This window comes from Saccoglossus kowalevskii, chromosome 2, assembly GCF_978046115.1.
Source record: "Saccoglossus kowalevskii chromosome 2, keSacKowa6.1, whole genome shotgun sequence".
Lineage (NCBI taxonomy): Eukaryota > Metazoa > Hemichordata > Enteropneusta > Harrimaniidae > Saccoglossus > Saccoglossus kowalevskii.
This window is the reverse complement of record NC_140642.1, coordinates 13,664,304-13,684,661: the sequence shown is the minus strand read 5'-3', so window position 1 is coordinate 13,684,661 and position 20,358 is coordinate 13,664,304. Positions and strand designations below refer to the sequence as shown.

Here is a 20,358-nt window from a genome sequence, read left to right as displayed (position 1 = left end):
ATGCACAGACGTTTGTGCGATTGCATGTCTTTTAAAAACACAATTAACGATAGAATTTGTATTCTGCGAGCACTTCGTTATGCGTCCTTGAATTCGTTAGAATATAACTGAGAACTTCATATTATTTTCAAAAGGCTACAAAAAAAACCATCGAAATGCACAGACGATTGTGCGATTGCAAGTCTTTTAAAAACACGATTAGCGCAAATACAGTATGCTGATGTGGCCGGTTATCTCAGTTGGTTAGAGCGCGGTGCTAATAACGCTGAGGTCGTGGGTTCGATCCCCATATCGGCCATTGGTAATTTTATGTGTATGTTGAAAACTATTGGCGGCATTTGGGTGCGCCATCTTGTGGCTACCTTCACTATCATCGTCTGGTGGGTAATATAATTTGTATTCTGCGAGCACTTCGTTATGCGTCCTTGAATTAGTTAGAATATAACTGAGAACTTCATATTATTTTCAAAAGGCTACAAAAAAACCTTCGAAATGCACAGACGTATGTGCGATTGCATGTCTTTTAAAAACACGATTAACGCAAATACAGTATGCTGATGTGGCCGGTTAGCTCAGTTGGTTAGAGCGCGGTGCTAATAACGCTGAGGTCGTGGGTTCGATCCCCATATCGGCCATTGGTAATTTTATGTGTATGTTAAAAACAATTGGCGGCATTCGGGTGCGCCATCTTGTGGCTACCTTCACTATCACCGTCTTGTGGGTAATAGAATTTGTATTCTGCGAGCACTTCGTTATGCGTCCTTGAATTAGTTAGAATATAACTGAGAACTTCATATTATTTTCAAAAGGCTACAAAAAAACCTTCGAAATGCACAGACGTTTGTGCGATTGCATGTCTTTTAAAAACACGATTAACGCAAATACAGTATGCTGACGTAGCCGGTTAGCTCAGTTGGTTAGAGCGCGGTGCTAATAACGCTGAGGTCGTGGGTTCGATCCACATATCGGTCATTGGTAATTTTATGTGTATGTTGAAAACTATTGGCGGCATTCGGGTGCGTCATCTTGTGGCTACCTTCACTATCACCGTCAGAATTTGTATTCTGTGAGCAACTTTATAATGCGTCCTTGAATTAGTTAGAATATAACTGAGAACTTCATATTATTGGCAAAAGGCTGCAAAAAACCCTTCGAAATGGACAGACGTTTGTGCGATTGCATGTCTTTTAAAAACACGATTAACGCAAATACAGTATGCTGATGTGGCCGGTTAGCTCAGTTGGTTAGAGCGAGGTGTTAATAACTTCATATTATTGGCAAAAGGCTGCAAAAAAACCTTCGAAATGCACAGACGTTTGTGCGATTGCATGTCTTTTAAAAACACGATTAACGATAGAATTTGTATTCTGTGAGCACTTCGTTATGCGTCCTTGAATTAGTTAGAATATAACTGAGAACTTCATATTATTTTCAAAAGGCTACAAGAAAACCATCGAAAAGCACAGACGTTTGTGCGATTGCATGTCTTTTAAAAACACGATTAACGCAAATACAGTATGTTGATGTGGCCGGTTAGCTCAGTTGGTTAGAGCGTGGTGTTAATAACGCTGAGGTCGTGGGTTCGATCCCCATATCGGCCATTGGTAATTTTATGTGTATGTTAAAAACTATTGGCTGCATCCGAGTGCGCCATCTTGTGGCTACCTTCACTATCACCGTCTGGTGGGTAATATAATTTGTATTCTGCGAGCACTTCGTTATGCGTCCTTGAATTAGTTAGATTATAACTGAGAACTTCATATTATTGGCAAAAGGCTACAAAAAAACCTTCGAAATGCACAGACGTTTGTGCGATTGCATGTCTTTTAAAAACACGATTAAAGCAAATACAGTATGCTGATGTGGCCGGTTAGCTCAGTTGGTTAGAGCTCGGTTCTAATAACGCTGAGGTCGTGGGTTCGATCCCCATATCGGCCATTGGTAATTTTATGTGTATGTTGAAAACTATTGGCGGCATTTGGGTGCGCCATCTTGTGGCTACCTTCACTATCACCGTCTGGTGAGTAATAGAATTTGTATTCTGCGAGCACTTCGTTATGCGTCCTTGAATTAGTTAGAATATAACTGAGAACTTCATATTATTTTCAAAAGGCTACAAAAAAACCTTCGAAATGCACAGACGTTTGTGCGATTGCATGTCTTTTAAAAACACAATTAACGATAGAATTTGTATTCTGCGAGCACTTCGTTATGCGTCCTTGAATTCGTTAGAATATAACTGAGAACTTCATATTATTTTCAAAAGGCTACAAAAAAAACCATCGAAATGCACAGACGATTGTGCGATTGCAAGTCTTTTAAAAACACGATTAGCGCAAATACAGTATGCTGATGTGGCCGGTTATCTCAGTTGGTTAGAGCGCGGTGCTAATAACGCTGAGGTCGTGGGTTCGATCCCCATATCGGCCATTGGTAATTTTATGTGTATGTTGAAAACTATTGGCGGCATTTGGGTGCGCCATCTTGTGGCTACCTTCACTATCATCGTCTGGTGGGTAATATAATTTGTATTCTGCGAGCACTTCGTTATGCGTCCTTGAATTAGTTAGAATATAACTGAGAACTTCATATTATTGGTAAAAGGCTACAATAAAACCCTTCGAAATGCACAGACGTTTGTGCGATTGCATGTCTTTTAAAAACACGATTAAAGCAAATACATTATGCTGATGTGGCCGGTTAGCTCAGTTGGTTAGAGCGCGGTGCTAATAACGCTGAGGTCGTGGGTTCGATCCCCATATCGGCCATTGGTAATTTTATGTGTATGTTGAAAACTATTGGCGGCATTTGGGTGCGCCATCTTGTGGCTACCTTCACTATCACCGTCTGGTGGGTAATATAATTTGTATTCTGCGAGCACTTCGTTATGCGTCCTTAAATTAGTTAGAATATAACTGAGAACTTCATATTATTGGTAAAAGGCTACAATAAAACCCTTCGAAATGCACAGACGTTTGTGCGATTGCATGTCTTTTAAAAACACGATTAAAGCAAATACATTATGCTGATGTGGCCGGTTAGCTCAGTTGGTTAGAGCGCGGTGCTAATAACGCTGAGGTCGTGGGTTCGATCCCCATATCGGCCATTGGTAATTTTATGTGTATGTTGAAAACTATTGGCGGCATTTGGGTGCGCCATCTTGTGGCTACCTTCACTATCACCGTCTGGTGGGTAATATAATTTGTATTCTGCGAGCACTTCGTTATGCGTCCTTAAATTAGTTAGAATATAACTGAGAACTTCATATTATTTTCAAAAGGCTACAAAAAAACCATCGAAATGCACAGACGATTGTGCGATTGCAAGTCTTTTAAAAACACGATTAGCGCAAATACAGTATGCTGATGTGGCAGGTTAGATCAGTTGGTTAGAGCGCTGTGCTAATAACGCTGAGGTTGTGGGTTCGATCCCCATATCGGCCATTGGTAATTTTATGTGTATGTTAAAAACTATTGGCGGCATCCGAGTGCGCAATCTTGTGGCTACCTTCGCTATCACCGTCTGGTGGGTAATAGAATTTGTATTCTGCGAGCACTTCGTTATGCGTCCTTGAATTAGTTAGAATATAACTGAGAACTTCATATTATTTTCAAAAGGCTACAAAAAAAAACTTTCGAAATGCACAGACGTTTGTGCGATTGCATGTCTTTTGAAAACACGATTAACGCAAATACAGTATGCTGATGTGGCCGGTTAGCTCAGTTGGTTAGAGCGCGGGTTCGATCCCCATATCGGCCATTGGTAATTTTATGTGTAAGTTGAAAACTATTGGCAGCATTTGGTGCGCCATCTTGTGGCTACCTTCACTATCACCGTCTGGTGGGTAAATAGAATTTGTATTCTGCGAGCACTTCGTTATGCGTCCTTGAATTAGTTAGAATATAACTGAGAACTTCATATTATTTTCAAAAGGCTACAAAAAAACCATCGAAATGCACAGACGTTTGTGCGATTGCATGTGTTTTATAAACACGATTAACGGTAGAATTTGTATTCTGCGAGCACTTTGTTATGCGTCCTTGAATTAGTTAGAATATAACTGAGAACTTCATATTATTTTCAAAAGGCTACAAAAAAACCATCGAAATGCACAGACGATTGTGCGATTGCAAGTCTTTTAAAAACACGATTAGCGCAAATACAGTATGCTGATGTGGCCGGTTAGATCAGTTGGTTAGAGCGCTGTGCTAATAACGCTGAGGTTGTGGGTTCGATCCCCATATCGGCCATTGGTAATTTTATATGTATGTTGAAAACTATTGGCGGCATTTGGGTGCGCCATCTTGTGGCTACCTTCACTATCACCGTCTGGTGGGTAATATAATTTGTATTCTGCGAGCACTTCGTTATGCGTCCTTAAATTAGTTAGAATATAACTGAGAACTTCATATTATTTTCAAAAGGCTACAAAAAAACCATCGAAATGCACAGACGATTGTGCGATTGCAAGTCTTTTAAAAACACGATTAGCGCAAATACAGTATGCTGATGTGGCCGGTTAGATCAGTTGGTTAGAGCGCTGTGCTAATAACGCTGAGGTTGTGGGTTCGATCCCCATATCGGCCATTGGTAATTTTATGTGTATGTTAAAAACTATTGGCGGCATCCGAGTGCGCAATCTTGTGGCTACCTTCGCTATCACCGTCTGGTGGGTAATAGAATTTGTATTCTGCGAGCACTTCGTTATGCGACCTTGAATTAGTTAGAATATAACTGAGAACTTCATATTATTTTCAAAAGGCTACAAAAAAAAACTTTCGAAATGCACAGACGTTTGTGCGATTGCATGTCTTTTGAAAACACGATTAACGCAAATACAGTATGCTGATGTGGCCGGTTAGCTCAGTTGGTTAGAGCGCGGGTTCGATCCCCATATCGGCCATTGGTAATTTTATGTGTAAGTTGAAAACTATTGGCAGCATTTGGTGCGCCATCTTGTGGCTACCTTCACTATCACCGTCTGGTGGGTAAATAGAATTTGTATTCTGCGAGCACTTCGTTATGCGTCCTTGAATTAGTTAGAATATAACTGAGAACTTCATATTATTTTCAAAAGGCTACAAAAAAACCATCGAAATGCACAGACGTTTGTGCGATTGCATGTCTTTTAAAAACACGATTAACACAAATACAGTATGTTGATGAGGCTGGTTAGCTCAGTTGGTTAGAGCTCGGTTCTAATAACGCTGAGGTCGTGGGTTCGATCCCCATATCGGCCATTGGTAATTTAATGTGTATGTTGAAAACTATTGGCGGCATTTGGGTGCGCCATCTTGTGGCTACCTTCACTATCACCGTCTTGTGGGTAATATAATTTGTATTCTGCGAGCACTTCGTTATGCGTCCTTAAATTAGTTAGAATATAACTGAGAACTTCATATTATTTTCAAAAGGCTACAAAAAAACCTTCGAAATGCACAGACGTTTGTGCGATTGCATGTCTTTTAAAAACACGATTAACGATAGAATTTGTATTCTGCGAGCACTTCGTTATGCGTCCTTGAATTAGTTAGAATATAACTGAGAACTTCATATTATTGGTAAAAGGCTACAATAAAACCCTTCGAAATGCACAGACGTTTGTGCGATTGCATGTCTTTTAAAAACACGATTAAAGCAAATACAGTATGCTGATGTGGCCGGTTAGCTCAGTTGGTTAGAGCGCGGTGCTAATAACGCTGAGGTCGTGGGTTCGATCCCCATATCGGCCATTGGTAATTTTATGTGTATGTTGAAAACTATTGGCGGCATTTGGGTGCGCCATCTTGTGGCTACCTTCACTATCACCGTCTGGTGGGTAATATAATTTGTATTCTGCGAGCACTTCGTTATGCGTCCTTAAATTAGTTAGAATATAACTGAGAACTTCATATTATTTTCAAAAGGCTACAAAAAAACCATCGAAATGCACAGACGATTGTGCGATTGCAAGTCTTTTAAAAACACGATTAGCGCAAATACAGTATGCTGATGTGGCCGGTTAGATCAGTTGGTTAGAGCGCTGTGCTAATAACGCTGAGGTTGTGGGTTCGATCCCCATATCGGCCATTGGTAATTTTATATGTATGTTGAAAACTATTGGCGGCATTTGGGTGCGCCATCTTGTGGCTACCTTCACTATCACCGTCTGGTGGGTAATATAATTTGTATTCTGCGAGCACTTCGTTATGCGTCCTTAAATTAGTTAGAATATAACTGAGAACTTCATATTATTTTCAAAAGGCTACAAAAAAACCATCGAAATGCACAGACGATTGTGCGATTGCAAGTCTTTTAAAAACACGATTAGCGCAAATACAGTATGCTGATGTGGCCGGTTAGATCAGTTGGTTAGAGCGCTGTGCTAATAACGCTGAGGTTGTGGGTTCGATCCCCATATCGGCCATTGGTAATTTTATGTGTATGTTAAAAACTATTGGCGGCATCCGAGTGCGCAATCTTGTGGCTACCTTCGCTATCACCGTCTGGTGGGTAATAGAATTTGTATTCTGCGAGCACTTCGTTATGCGACCTTGAATTAGTTAGAATATAACTGAGAACTTCATATTATTTTCAAAAGGCTACAAAAAAAAACTTTCGAAATGCACAGACGTTTGTGCGATTGCATGTCTTTTGAAAACACGATTAACGCAAATACAGTATGCTGATGTGGCCGGTTAGCTCAGTTGGTTAGAGCGCGGGTTCGATCCCCATATCGGCCATTGGTAATTTTATGTGTAAGTTGAAAACTATTGGCAGCATTTGGTGCGCCATCTTGTGGCTACCTTCACTATCACCGTCTGGTGGGTAAATAGAATTTGTATTCTGCGAGCACTTCGTTATGCGTCCTTGAATTAGTTAGAATATAACTGAGAACTTCATATTATTTTCAAAAGGCTACAAAAAAACCATCGAAATGCACAGACGTTTGTGCGATTGCATGTCTTTTAAAAACACGATTAACACAAATACAGTATGTTGATGAGGCTGGTTAGCTCAGTTGGTTAGAGCGCTGTGCTAATAACGCTGAGGTTGTGGGTTCGATCCCCATATCGGCCATTGGTAATTTAATGTGTATGTTGAAAACTATTGGCGGCATTTGGGTGCGCCATCTTGTGGCTACCTTCACTATCACCGTCTTGTGGGTAATATAATTTGTATTCTGCGAGCACTTCGTTATGCGTCCTTAAATTAGTTAGAATATAACTGAGAACTTCATATTATTTTCAAAAGGCTACAAAAAAACAATCGAAATGCACAAACGATTGTGCGATTGCAAGTCTTTTAAAAACACGATTAGCGAAAATACAGTATGCTGATGTGGCCGGTTAGATCAGTTGGTTAGAGCGCTGTGCTAATAACGCTGAGGTTGTGGGTTCGATCCCCATATCGGCCATTGGTAATTTTATGTGTATGTTAAAAACTATTGGCGGCATCCGAGTGCGCAATTTTTTCAAAAAGGCTACAAAAAAACCTTCGAAATGCACAGACGTTTGTGCGATTGCATGTCTTTTAAAAACACGATTAACGCAAATACAGTATGCTGATGTGGCCGGTTAGCTCAGTTGGTTAGAGCGCGGTGCTAATAACGATGAGGTTGTGGGTTCGATCCCCATATTGGCCATTGGTAAATTTATGTGTAAGTTGAAAACTATTGGCTGCATTTGGTGCGCCATCTTGTGGCTACCTTCACTATCACCGTCTGGTGGGTAAATAGAATTTGTATTCTGCGAGCACTTCGTTATGCGTCCTTGAATTAGTTAGAATATAACTGAGAACTTCATATTATTTTCAAAAGGCTACAAAAAAACCATCGAAATGCACAGACGTTTGTGCGATTGCATGTCTTTTAAAAACACGATTAACACAAATACAGTATGTTGATGAGGCTGGTTAGCTCAGTTGGTTAGAGCTCGGTTCTAATAACGCTGAGGTCGTGGGTTCGATCCCCATATCGGCCATTGGTAATTTAATGTGTATGTTGAAAACTATTGGCGGCATTTGGGTGCGCCATCTTGTGGCTACCTTCACTATCACCGTCTTGTGGGTAATATAATTTGTATTCTGCGAGCACTTCGTTATGCGTCCTTAAATTAGTTAGAATATAACTGAGAACTTCATATTATTTTCAAAAGGCTACAAAAAAACCATCGAAATGCACAAACGATTGTGCGATTGCAAGTCTTTTAAAAACACGATTAGCGAAAATACAGTATGCTGATGTGGCCGGTTAGATCAGTTGGTTAGAGCGCTGTGCTAATAACGCTGAGGTTGTGGGTTCGATCCCCATATCGGCCATTGGTAATTTTATGTGTATGTTAAAAACTATTGGCGGCATCCGAGTGCGCAATTTTTTCAAAAAGGCTACAAAAAAACCTTCGAAATGCACAGACGTTTGTGCGATTGCATGTCTTTTAAAAACACGATTAACGCAAATACAGTATGCTGATGTGGCCGGTTAGCTCAGTTGGTTAGAGCGCGGTGCTAATAACGATGAGGTTGTGGGTTCGATCCCCATATTGGCCATTGGTAAATTTATGTGTAAGTTGAAAACTATTGGCTGCATTTGGTGCGCCATCTTGTGGCTACCTTCACTATCACCGTCTGGTGGGTAATACAATTTGTATTCTGCGAGCACTTCGTTATGCGTCCTTGAATTAGTTAGAATATAACTGAGAACTTCATATTATTTTCAAAAGGCTACAAAAAAACCTTCGAAATGCACAGACGTTTGTGCGATTGCATGTCTTTTAAAAACACGATTAACGCATATACAGTATGCTGATGTGGCCGGTTAGCTCAGTTGGTTAGAGCGCGGTGCTAATAACGCTGAGGTCGTGGGTTCGATCCCCATATCGGCCATTGGTAATTTTATGTGTATGTTGAAAACTATTGGCGGCATTTGGTGCGCCATCTTGTGGCTACCTTCACTATCACCGTCTGGTGGGTAATAGAATTTGTATTCTGCGAGCACTTCGTTATGCGTCCTTGAATTAGTTAGAATATAACTGAGAACTTCATATTATTGGCAAAAGGCTGCAAAAAAACCTTTGGAATGTTCAGACCTTTGTGCGATTGCATATCTTTTAAAAACACGATTAACGCAAATACAGTATGCTGATGTGGCCGGTTAGATCAGTTGGTTAGAGCGCGGTGCTAATAACGCTGAGGTCGTCGGTTCGATCCACATATCGGTCATTGGTAATTTTATGTGTATGTTGAAAACTATTGGCGGCATTCGGGTGCGTCATCTTGTGGCTACCTTCACTATCACCGTCAGAATTTGTATTCTGCGAGCACTTTATAATGCGTCCTTGAATTAGTTAGAATATAACTGAGAACTTCATATTATTGGCAAAAGGCTGCAAAAAAACCTTCGAAAAATGACAGACGTTTGTGCGATTGCATGTCTTTTAAAAACACGATTAGCGCAAATACAGTATGCTGATGTGGCCGGTTAGCTCAGTTGGTTAGAGCTCGGTTCTAATAACGATGAGGTCGTGGGTTCGATCCTTATATCGGCCATTGGTAATTTTATGTGTATGTTGAAAACTATTGGCGGCATCCGAGTGCGCCATCTTGTGGCTACCTTCACTATCACGGTCTGGTGGGTAATATAATTTGTATTCTGCGAGCACTTCGTTATGCGTCCTTGAATTAGTTAGAATATAACTGAGAACTTCATATTATTTTCAAAAGGCTACAAAAAAACCATCGAAATGCACAGACGATTGTGCGATTGCAAGTCTTTTAAAAACACGATTAGCGCAAATACAGTATGTTGATGTGGCCGGTTAGCTCAGTTGGTTAGAGCGCGGTGCTAATAACGCTGAGGTCGTGGGTTCGATCCCCGTATCGGCCATTGGTAATTTTATGTGTATGTTGAAAACTATTGGCGGCATTTGGGTGCGCCATCTTGTGGCTACCTTCACTATCACCGTCTGGTGGGTAATATAATTTGTATTCTGCGAGCACTTCGTTATGCGTCCTTGAATTAGTTAGAATATAACTGAGAACTTCATATTATTGGTAAAAGGCTACAAAAAAACCTTCGAAATGCACAGACGTTTGTGCGATTGCATGTCTTTTAAAAACACGATTAACGATAGAATTTGTATTCTGTGAGCACTTCGTTATGCGTCCTTGAATTAGTTAGAATATAACTGAGAACTTCATATTATTTTCAAAAGGCTACAAAAAAACCATCGAAATGCACAGACGATTGTGCGATTGCAAGTCTTTTAAAAACACGATTAGCGCAAATACAGTATGCTGATGTGGCCGGTTAGCTCAGTTGGTTAGAGCGCGGTGCTAATAACGCTGAGGTCGTGGGTTCGATCCCCATATCGGCCATTGGTAATTTTATGTGTATGTTGAAAACTATTGGCGGCATTTGGGTGCGCCATCTTGTGGCTACCTTCACTATCACCGTCTGGTGGGTAATATAATTTGTATTCTGCGAGCACTTCGTTATGCGTCCTTGAATTAGTTAGATTATAACTGAGAACTTCATATTATTGGTAAAAGGCTACAATAAAACCCTTCGAAATGCACAGACGTTTGTGCGATTGCATGTCTTTTAAAAACACGATTAAAGCAAATACAGTATGCTGATGTGGCCGGTTAGCTCAGTTGGTTAGAGCGCGGTGCTAATAACGCTGAGGTCGTGGGTTCGATCCCCATATCGGCCATTGGTAATTTTATGTGTATGTCAAAAACTATTGGTGGCATCCGAGTGCGCCATCTTGTGGCTACCTTCACTATCACCGTCTGGTGGGTAATATAATTTGTATTCTGCGAGCACTTCGTTATGCGTCCTTGAATTAGTTAGAATATAACTGAGAACTTCATATTATTTTCAAAAAGCTACAAAAAAACCTTCGAAATGCACAGACGTTTGTGCGATTGCATGTCTTTTAAAAACACGATTAACGCAAATACAGTATGTTAATGTGGCCGGTTAGCTCAGTTGGTTAGAGCGCGGTGCTAATAACGCTGAGGTTGTGGGTTCGATCCCCATATCGGCCATTGGTAATTTTATGTGTATGTTGAAAACTATGGGCGGCATTTGGGTGCGCCATCTTGTGGCTACCTTCACTATCACCGTCTGGTGAGTAATAGAATTTGTATTCTGCGAGCACTTCGTTATGCGTCCTTGAATTAGTTAGAATATAACTGAGAACTTCATATTATTTTCAAAAGGCTACAAAAAAACCTTCGAAATGCACAGACGTTTGTGCGATTGCATGTCTTTTAAAAACATGATTAACGATAGAATTTGTATTCTGCGAGCACTTCGTTATGCGTTCTTGAATTAGTTAGAATATAACTGAGAACTTCATATTATTTTCAAAAGGCTACAAAAAAAACATCGAAATGCACAGACGATTGTGCGATTGCAAGTCTTTTAAAAACACGATTAGCGCAAATACAGTATGCTGATGTGGCCGGTTAGCTCAGTTGGTTAGAGCGCGGTGCTAATAACGCTGAGGTCGTGGGTTCGATCCCCATATCGGCCATTGGTAATTTTATGTGTATGTTGAAAACTATTGGCGGCATTTGGGTGCGCCATCTTGTGGCTACCTTCACTATCACCGTCTGGTGGGTAATATAATTTGTATTCTGCGAGCACTTCGTTATGCGTCCTTGAATTAGTTAGAATATAACTGAGAACTTCATATTATTGGTAAAAGGCTACAATAAAACCCGTCGAAATGCACAGACGTTTGTGCGATTGCATGTCTTTTAAAAACACGATTAAAGCAAATACAGTATGCTGATGTGGCCGGTTAGCTCAGTTGGTTAGAGCGCGGTGCTAATAACGCTGAGGTCGTGGGTTCGATCCCATATCGGCCATTGGTAATTTTATGTGTATGTTAAAAACTATTGGCGGCATCCGAGTGCGCCATCTTGTGGCTACCTTCACTATCACCGTCTGGTGGGTAATATAATTTGTATTCTGCGAGCACTTCGTTATGCGTCCTTGAATTAGTTAGAATATAACTGAGAACTTCATATTATTTTCAAAAGGCTACATAAAAACCTTCGAAATGCACAGACTTTTGTGCGATTGCATGTCTTTTAAAAACACGATTAACGCAAATACAGTATTCTGATGTGGCCGGTTAGCTCAGTTGGTTAGAGCGCGGTGCTAATAACGCTGAGATCGTGGGTTCGATCCCCATATCGGCCATTGGTAATTTTATGTGTATGTTAAAAACTATTGGCGGCATCCGAGTGCGCCATCTTGTGGCTACCTTCACTATCACCGTCTTGTGGGTAATATAATTTGTATTCTGCGAGCACTTCGTTATGCGTCCTTGAATTAGTTAGAATATAACTGAGAACTTCATATTATTTTCAAAAGGCTACAAAAAAACCTTCGAAATGCACAGACGTTTGTGCGATTGCATGTCTTTTAAAAACACGATTAACGATAGAATTTGTATTCTGCGAGCACTTCGTTATGCGTCCTTGAATTAGTTAGAATATAACTGAGAACTTCATATTATTTTCAAAAGGCTACAAAAAAAACCTTCGAAATGCACAGACGTTTGTGCGATTGCATGTCTTTTAAAAACACGATTAACGCAAATACAGTATGCTGATGTGGCCGGTTAGCTCAGTTGGTTAGAGCGCGGTGCTAATAACGCTGAGGTCGTGGGTTCGATCCCCATGTCGGCCATTGCTAATTTTATGTGTTTGTTGAAAACTATTGGCGGCATTTGGGTGCGCCATCTTGTGGCTACCTTCACTATCACCGTCTTGTGGGTAATATAATTTGTATTCTGCGAGCACTTCGTTATGCGTCCTTGAATTAGTTAGAATATAACTGAGAACTTCATATTATTTTCAAAAGGCTATAAAAAAACCTTCGAAATGCACAGACGTTTGTGCGATTGCATGTCTTTTAAAAACACGATTAAAGCAAATACAGTATGCTGATGTGGCCGGTTAGCTCAGTTGGTTAGAGCGCGGTGCTAATAACGCTGAGGTCGTGGGTTCGATCCACATATCGGTCATTGGCAATTTTATGTGTATGTTGAAAACTATTGGCGGCATTCGGGTGCGTCATCTTGTGGCTACCTTCACTATCACCGTCAGAATTTGTATTCTGCGAGCACTTTATAATGCGTCCTTGAATTAGTTAGAATATAACTGAGAACTTCATATTATTGGCAAAAGGCTGCAAAAAAACCTTCGAAATGTACAGACGTTTGTGCGATTGCATGTCTTTTTAAAACACGATTAACGCAAATACAGTATGCTTATGTGGCCGGTTAGCTCAGTTGGTTAGAGAGCGGTGCTAATAACGCTGAGGTCGTGGGTTCGATCCCCATATCGGCCATTGGTAATTTTATGTGTATGTTGAAAACTATTGCCGGCATTCGGGTGCGCCATCTTGTGGCTACCTTCACTATCACCGTCTTGTGGGTAATATAATTTGTATTCTGCGAGCACTTCGTTATGCGTCCTTGAATTAGTTAGAATATAACTGAGAACTTCATATTATTTTCAAAAGGCTATAAAAAAACCTTCAAAATGCACAGACGTTTGTGCGATTGCATGTCTTTTAAAAACACGATTAACGCAAATACAGTATGCTGATGTGGCCGGTTAGCTCAGTTGGTTAGAGCGCGGTGTTAATAACTTCATATTATTGGCAAAAGGCTACAAAAAAACCTTCGAAATGCACAGACGTTTGTGCGATTGCATGTCTTTTAAAAACACGATTAAAGAAAATACAGTATGCAGATGTGGCCGGTTAGCTCAGTTGGTTAGAGCGCGCTGCTAATAACGCTGAGGTCGTGGGTTCGATCCCCATATCGGCCATTGGTAAGTTTATGTGTATGTTGAAAATTGAGAGCTACAAAACAACCTTCGAAATGCACAGACGTTTGTGCGATTGCATGTATTTTAAAAAAACGATTAACGCAAATACAGTATGCTGATGTGGACGGTTAGCTCAGTTGGTTAGAGCGCGGTGCCAATAACGCTGAGGTCGTGGGTTCGATCCCCATATCGGCCATTGGTAATTTTATGTGTATGTTGAAAACTATTGGCGGCATTTGGGTGCGCCATCTTGTGGCTACCTTCACTATCACCGTCTGGTGGGTAATATAATTTGTATTCTGCGAGCACTTCGTTATGCGTCCTTGAATTAGTTAGAATATAACTGAGAACTTCATATTATTGGCAAAAGGCTACAATAAAACTCTTCGAAATGCACAGACGTTTGTGCGATTGCATGTCTTTTAAAAACACGATTAAAGCAAATACAGTATGCTTGTGGCTACCTTCACTATCACGGTCTGGTGGGTAATATAATTTGTATTCTGCGAGCACTTTGTTATGCGTCCTTGAATTAGTTAGAATATAACTGAGAATTTCATATTATTGGTAAAAGGCTACAAAAAAACCCTTCGAAATGCACAGACGTTTGTGCGATTGCATGTCTTTTAAAAACACGATTAACGCAAATACAGTATGCTGATGTGGCCGGTTAGCTCAGTTGGTTAGAGCGCGGTGATAATAATGCTGAGGTCGTGGGTTCGATCCACATAATTTTATGTGTATGTAGAAAACTATTGGCCGCATTCGTGTGTGCCATCTTGTGGCTACCTTCACTATCACCGTCTTGTGGATAATAGAATTTGTATTCTGCGAGCACTTCGTTATGCGTTCTTGAATTAGTTAGAATATAACTGAGAACTTCATATTATTGGCAAAAGGCTACAAAAAAAACCCCTTCGAAATGCACAGGCGTTTGTGCGATTGCATGTCTTTGAAAAACACAATTAACGCAAATACAGTATGCTGATGTGGCCGGTTAGATCAGTTGGTTAGAGCGCGGTGATAATAATGCTGAGGTCGTGGGTTCGATCCCCATAATTTTATGTGTATGTAGAAAACTATTGGCCGCATTCGTGTGCGCCATCTTGTGGCTACCTTCACTATCACCGTCTTGTGGATAATAGAATTTGTATTCTGCGAGCACTTCGTTATGCGTTCTTGAATTAGTTAGAATATAACTGAGAACTTCATATTATTGGCAAAAGGCTACAAAAAAAACCCTTCGAAATGCACAGGCGTTTGTGCGATTGCATGTCTTTGAAAAACACGATTAACGCAAATACAGTGTGCTGATGTGGCCGGTTAGCTCAGTTGGTTAGAGCGCGGTGCTAATAACGCTGAGGTCGTGGGTTCGATCCACATATCGGTCATTGGTAATTTTATGTGTATGTTGAAAACTATTGGCGGCATTCGGGTGCGTCATCTTGTGGCTACCTTCACTATCACCGTCAGAATTTGTATTCTGCGAGCACTTTATAATGCGTCCTTGAATTAGTTAGAATATAACTGAGAACTTCATATTATTGGCAAAAGGCTGCAAAAAAACCTTCGAAATGGACAGACGTTTGTGCGATTGCATGTCTTTTAAAAACACGATTAACGCAAATACAGTATGCTGATGTGGCCGGTTAGCTCAGTTGGTTAGAGCGCGGTGCTAATAACGCTGAGGTCGTGGGTTCGATCCCCATATCGGCCATTGGTAATTTTATGTGTATGTTGAAAACTATTGGCGGCATTCGGGTGCGCCATCTTGTGGCTATCTTCACTATCACCGTCTTGTGGGTAATAGAATTTGTATTCTGCGAGCACTTCGTTATGCGTCCTTGAATTAGTTAGAATATAACTGAGAACTTCATATTATTTTCAAAAGGCTACAAAAAAAAAACTTTCGAAATGCACAGACGTTTGTGCGATTGCATGTCTTTTAAAAACACGATTAACGCAAATACAGTATGCTGATGTGGCCGGTTAGCTCAGTTAGTTAGATCGCGGTGCTAATAACGCTGAGGTCGTGGGTTCGATCCCCATATCGGCCATTGGTAATTTTATGTGTATGTTGAAAACTATTGGCGGCATTTGGGTGCGCCATCTTGTGGCTACCTTCACTATCACCGTCTGGTGGGTAATATAATTTGTATTCTGCGAGCACTTCGTTATGCGTCCTTGAATTAGTTAGAATATAACTGAGAACTTCATATTATTGGTAAAAGGCTACAATAAAACCCTTCGAAATGCACAGACGTTTGTGCGATTGCATGTCTTTTAAAAACACGATTAAAGCAAATACAATATGCTGATGTGGCCGGTTAGCTCAGTTGGTTAGAGCGCGGTGCTAATAACGCTGAGGTCGTGGGTTCGATCCCCATATCGGCCATTGGTAATTTTATGTGTATGTTGAAAACTATTGGCGGCATTTGGGTGCGCCATCTTGTGGCTACCTTCACTATCACCGTCTGGTGAGTAATAGAATTTGTATTCTGCGAGCACTTCGTTATGCGTCCTTGAATTAGTTAGAATATAACTGAGAACTTCATATTATTTTCAAAAGGCTACAAAAAAACCTTCGAAATGCACAGACGTTTGTGCGATTGCATGTCTTTTAAAAACACGATTAACGATAGAATTTGTATTCTGCGAGCACTTCGTTATGCGTCCTTGAATTAGTTAGAATATAACTGAGAACTTCATATTATTTTCAAAAGGCTACCAAAAAACCTTCGAAATGCACAGACGTTTGTGCGATTGCATGTCTTTTAAAAACACGATTAACGCAAATACAGTATGCTGATGTGGCCGGTTAGATCAGTTGGTTAGAGCGCGGTGCTAATAACGCTGAGGTCGTGGGTTCGATCCACATATCGGTCATTGGTAAATTTATGTGTATGTTGAAAACTATTGGCGGCATTCGGGTGCGTCATCTTGTGGCTACCTTCACTATCACCGTCAGAATTTGTATTCTGCGAGCACTTTATAATGCGTCCTTGAATTAGTTAGAATATAACTGAGAACTTCATATTATTGGCAAAAGGCTGCAAAAAAACCTTTGGAATCTTCAGACCTTTGTGCGATTGCATATCTTTTAAAAACACGATTAACGCAAATACAGTATGCTGATGTGGCCGGTTAGATCAGTTGGTTAGAGCGCGGTGCTAATAACGCTGAGGTCGTGGGTTCGATCCACATATCGGTCATTGGTAATTTTATGTGTATGTTGAAAACTATTGGCGGCATTCGGGTGCGTCATCTTGTGGCTACCTTCACTATCACCGTCAGAATTTGTATTCTGCGAGCACTTTATAATGCGTCCTTGAATTAGTTAGATTATAACTGAGAACTTCATATTATTGGCAAAAGGCTGCAAAAAAACCTTCGAAATGTACATACGTTTGTGCGATTGCATGTCTTTTTAAAACACGATTAACGCAAATACGGTATGCTGATGTGGCCGGTTAGCTCAGTTGGTTAGAGAGCGGTGCTAATAACGCAGAGGTCGTGGGTTCGATCCCATATCGGCCATTGCTAATTTTATGTGTATGTTGAAAACTATTGCCGGCATTTGGTGCGTCATCTTGTGGCTACCTTCACTATCACCGTCTGGTGAGTAATAGAATTTGTATTCTGCGAGCACTTCGTTATGCGTCCTTGAATTAGTTAGAATATAACTGAGAACTTCATATTATTGGCAAAAGGCTGCAAAAAAACCTTTGGAATGTTTAGACCTTTGTGCGATTGCATATCTTTTAAAAACACGATTAACGCAATTACAGTATGCTGATGTGGCCGGTTAGATCAGTTGGTTAGAGCGCGGTGCTAATAACGCTGAGGTCGTCGGTTCGATCCACATATCGGTCATTGGTAATTTTATGTGTATGTTGAAAACTATTGGCGGCATTCGGATGACACATCTTGTGGCTACCTTCACTATCACCGTCAGAATTTGTATTCTGCGAGCACTTTATAATGCGTCCTTGAATTAGTTAGAATATAACTGAGAACTTCATATTATTGGCAAAAGGCTGCAAAAAAACCTTCGAAATGTACAGACGTTTGTGCGATTGCATGTCTTTTTAAAACACGATTAACGCAAATACAGTATGCTGATGTGGCCGGTTAGCTCAGTTGGTTAGGGCGCGGTGCTAATAACGCTGAGGTCGTGGGTTCGATCCCCATATCGGCCATTGGTAATTTTATGTGTATGTTGAAAACTATTGGCGGCATTCGGGTGCGCCATCTTGTGGCTACCTTCACTATCACCGTCTTGTGGGTAATATAATTTGTATTCTGCGAGCACTTCGTTATGCGTCCTTGAATTAGTTAGAATATAACTGAGAACTTCATATTATTTTCAAAAGGCTATAAAAAAACCTTCGAAATGCACAGACGTTTGTGCGATTGCATGTCTTTTAAAAACACGATTAACGCAAATACAGTATGCTGATGTGGCCGGTTAGCTCAGTTGGTTAGAGCGCGGTGTTAATAACTTCATATTATTGGCAAAAGGCTACAAAAAAACCTTCGAAATGCACAGACGTTTGTGCGATTGCATGTCTTTTAAAAACACGATTAACGCAAATACAGTATGCTGATGTGGCCGGTTAGATCAGTTGGTTAGAGCGCGGTGCTAATAACGCTGAGGTCGTCGGTTCGATCCACATATCGGTCATTGGTAATTTTATGTGTATGTTGAAAACTATTGGCGGCATTCGGGTGCGTCATCTTGTGGCTACCTTCACTATCACCGTCAGAATTTGTATTCTGCGAGCACTTTATAATGCGTCCTTGAATTAGTTAGAATATAACTGAGAACTTCATATTATTGGCAAAAGGCTGCAAAAAAACCTTCGAAAAATGACAGACGTTTGTGCGATTGCATGTCTTTTAAAAACACGATTAGCGCAAATACAGTATGCTGATGTGGCCGGTTAGCTCAGTTGGTTAGAGCGCGGTGCTAATAACGCTGAGGTCGTGGGTTCGATCCCCATATCGGCCATTGGTAATTTTATGTGTATGTTGAAAACTATTGGCGGCATTTGGTGCGTCATATTGTGGGTAATGAAATTTGAAATTCACAGTTGCTCGAAATTAAAAATGTGAAAATTGTTCAAAGAATGAAATCGTGGCGCTTATCTGCACGTAGGTCACTCACAATACTTTGTGTGCCGATTAAGGCAAATACAAAATGCCGATTTGGCCGGTTAGTGCAGTAGGTTGGAGCGCGTGTGTTCGATCCCTATATCGGCCATTGGTGTATGTTGAAAACCATTGGCGACATTCGGGTTCACATTATGAGAAAAAGGCTACAAAGAAAAACCTTCGAAACGCACTGTCCTTTGTGCGATCGCATGTGATTTTAAAATACGATTAACGCAATGCAGAGAATGAAATCGTGGGGCTAATCTGTATGTAGGTCTCTCAAAATATTAATAGAATTTGTATTTTGTAGAACAAAGTACGTATTTGCAACGCCCTTACAGTGCAGAATGGGACGTTTGAGGGTAAACAGAAAAGATAATACGAATTTATAAGTTAGGTATGCACGAAGTACAGCTGCAGTATCGATCGATGCGCGGCGTACTGTCTGAGTGCATACTTTGGGGTATTTCTCGTAAGAACCTTAATATTATGCATCTTTTCCTTCCAAGTATACATCATGGTAATGCCGTAATCCAAAAAGTTTAGAATAGAATCAGCGAACTTTGTGTGATGGCAGCCATGTTTGTTTTTATTATTAGAGAACGCTTACGTGGGTAATCTTTCCATATTTGAAATTCGCATTTCTTTATATGGTAATAATTTATCAAACTGTTACATTAAATTGTTTGTGTCAAATTAGTCACGTGGTACGAAAAGGACGATTTAAAGGGCGGTGGTCGTTGAACAGCACGTGTTCGAATTTCATGTAAATAAAAAATGTATTACATACGTCACTATAAGTCTCATATCTGACAGAACGCGACGCGACGATCGCCGATCTTTAACGTACTTGGCTCCATTAAAACAGATTGTCATTATACTTCCAGAATTTGGTTCGCAAAACCCAGATAAAAATATAATATGGTCATTGAACTACTGACAGTTAAAGTATGGCTATGAGGGCGTCAGCATCCGAATGGCCTACTTTAACAAAGTAAGTCTGCACATTTGGCGAGTTTTAAGTGTGTGTGTTTTTTTTTTACTAGTAATCATATGTATTTAAATTTGTGATTGTTACATTGTTATTACTGTAAAATACTTTATTTTAGCTGGAATTAATTTTCGCTGAAAAGACTTTTTCAGTGTATTGTATTGTATTGTATGGAATTTATTTTCCCTGATTTTTGACGATTTGAATATAAAATATAGGAAAAAGGTATATTCGCTGGATTTTATTTTTACTGCATCATTCCTTCAGCGAAAATAGCCAAAAAATAGTTGCAAGCGAAAATAAAGTATTTTACAGTACATGATTATAATATGTGAATAAGTTAGAATATTTGGCAAAAAAATGTTTCATATTGTGTTTGA

At 40.2% G+C, this 20,358-nt stretch overlaps 18 non-coding genes across 18 annotated transcripts; all 18 read left to right on the top strand.

Moving 5' to 3' along the window:
• The first annotated feature begins 561 nt into the window (after positions 1–561).
• On the top strand, positions 562–635 carry TRNAI-AAU (transfer RNA isoleucine (anticodon AAU)). Its single transcript has one exon. It is a non-coding gene; the product is annotated as a tRNA-Ile (tRNA).
• Positions 636–1,527: 892 nt separating this feature from the next.
• On the top strand, positions 1,528–1,601 carry TRNAI-AAU (transfer RNA isoleucine (anticodon AAU)). The gene has a single exon. It is a non-coding gene; the product is annotated as a tRNA-Ile (tRNA).
• Positions 1,602–2,694: 1,093 nt separating this feature from the next.
• TRNAI-AAU (transfer RNA isoleucine (anticodon AAU)) lies at positions 2,695–2,768 on the top strand. The gene has a single exon. It is a non-coding gene; the product is annotated as a tRNA-Ile (tRNA).
• A 264-nt stretch (positions 2,769–3,032) lies between these two features.
• Positions 3,033–3,106, top strand: TRNAI-AAU (transfer RNA isoleucine (anticodon AAU)). The gene has a single exon. It is a non-coding gene; the product is annotated as a tRNA-Ile (tRNA).
• A 2,552-nt stretch (positions 3,107–5,658) lies between these two features.
• TRNAI-AAU (transfer RNA isoleucine (anticodon AAU)) lies at positions 5,659–5,732 on the top strand. Its single transcript has one exon. It is a non-coding gene; the product is annotated as a tRNA-Ile (tRNA).
• A 1,253-nt stretch (positions 5,733–6,985) lies between these two features.
• On the top strand, positions 6,986–7,059 carry TRNAI-AAU (transfer RNA isoleucine (anticodon AAU)). The gene has a single exon. It is a non-coding gene; the product is annotated as a tRNA-Ile (tRNA).
• Positions 7,060–8,788: 1,729 nt separating this feature from the next.
• On the top strand, positions 8,789–8,862 carry TRNAI-AAU (transfer RNA isoleucine (anticodon AAU)). The gene has a single exon. It is a non-coding gene; the product is annotated as a tRNA-Ile (tRNA).
• A 926-nt stretch (positions 8,863–9,788) lies between these two features.
• TRNAI-AAU (transfer RNA isoleucine (anticodon AAU)) lies at positions 9,789–9,862 on the top strand. Its single transcript has one exon. It is a non-coding gene; the product is annotated as a tRNA-Ile (tRNA).
• A 417-nt stretch (positions 9,863–10,279) lies between these two features.
• TRNAI-AAU (transfer RNA isoleucine (anticodon AAU)) lies at positions 10,280–10,353 on the top strand. Its single transcript has one exon. It is a non-coding gene; the product is annotated as a tRNA-Ile (tRNA).
• Positions 10,354–10,617: 264 nt separating this feature from the next.
• Positions 10,618–10,691, top strand: TRNAI-AAU (transfer RNA isoleucine (anticodon AAU)). Its single transcript has one exon. It is a non-coding gene; the product is annotated as a tRNA-Ile (tRNA).
• A 263-nt stretch (positions 10,692–10,954) lies between these two features.
• On the top strand, positions 10,955–11,028 carry TRNAI-AAU (transfer RNA isoleucine (anticodon AAU)). The gene has a single exon. It is a non-coding gene; the product is annotated as a tRNA-Ile (tRNA).
• A 417-nt stretch (positions 11,029–11,445) lies between these two features.
• Positions 11,446–11,519, top strand: TRNAI-AAU (transfer RNA isoleucine (anticodon AAU)). Its single transcript has one exon. It is a non-coding gene; the product is annotated as a tRNA-Ile (tRNA).
• Positions 11,520–12,119: 600 nt separating this feature from the next.
• Positions 12,120–12,193, top strand: TRNAI-AAU (transfer RNA isoleucine (anticodon AAU)). The gene has a single exon. It is a non-coding gene; the product is annotated as a tRNA-Ile (tRNA).
• A 418-nt stretch (positions 12,194–12,611) lies between these two features.
• TRNAI-AAU (transfer RNA isoleucine (anticodon AAU)) lies at positions 12,612–12,685 on the top strand. The gene has a single exon. It is a non-coding gene; the product is annotated as a tRNA-Ile (tRNA).
• A 2,791-nt stretch (positions 12,686–15,476) lies between these two features.
• Positions 15,477–15,550, top strand: TRNAI-AAU (transfer RNA isoleucine (anticodon AAU)). The gene has a single exon. It is a non-coding gene; the product is annotated as a tRNA-Ile (tRNA).
• A 604-nt stretch (positions 15,551–16,154) lies between these two features.
• Positions 16,155–16,228, top strand: TRNAI-AAU (transfer RNA isoleucine (anticodon AAU)). Its single transcript has one exon. It is a non-coding gene; the product is annotated as a tRNA-Ile (tRNA).
• A 1,730-nt stretch (positions 16,229–17,958) lies between these two features.
• On the top strand, positions 17,959–18,032 carry TRNAI-AAU (transfer RNA isoleucine (anticodon AAU)). The gene has a single exon. It is a non-coding gene; the product is annotated as a tRNA-Ile (tRNA).
• Positions 18,033–18,770: 738 nt separating this feature from the next.
• TRNAI-AAU (transfer RNA isoleucine (anticodon AAU)) lies at positions 18,771–18,844 on the top strand. The gene has a single exon. It is a non-coding gene; the product is annotated as a tRNA-Ile (tRNA).
• The last annotated feature ends 1,514 nt before the right edge of the window (positions 18,845–20,358 follow it).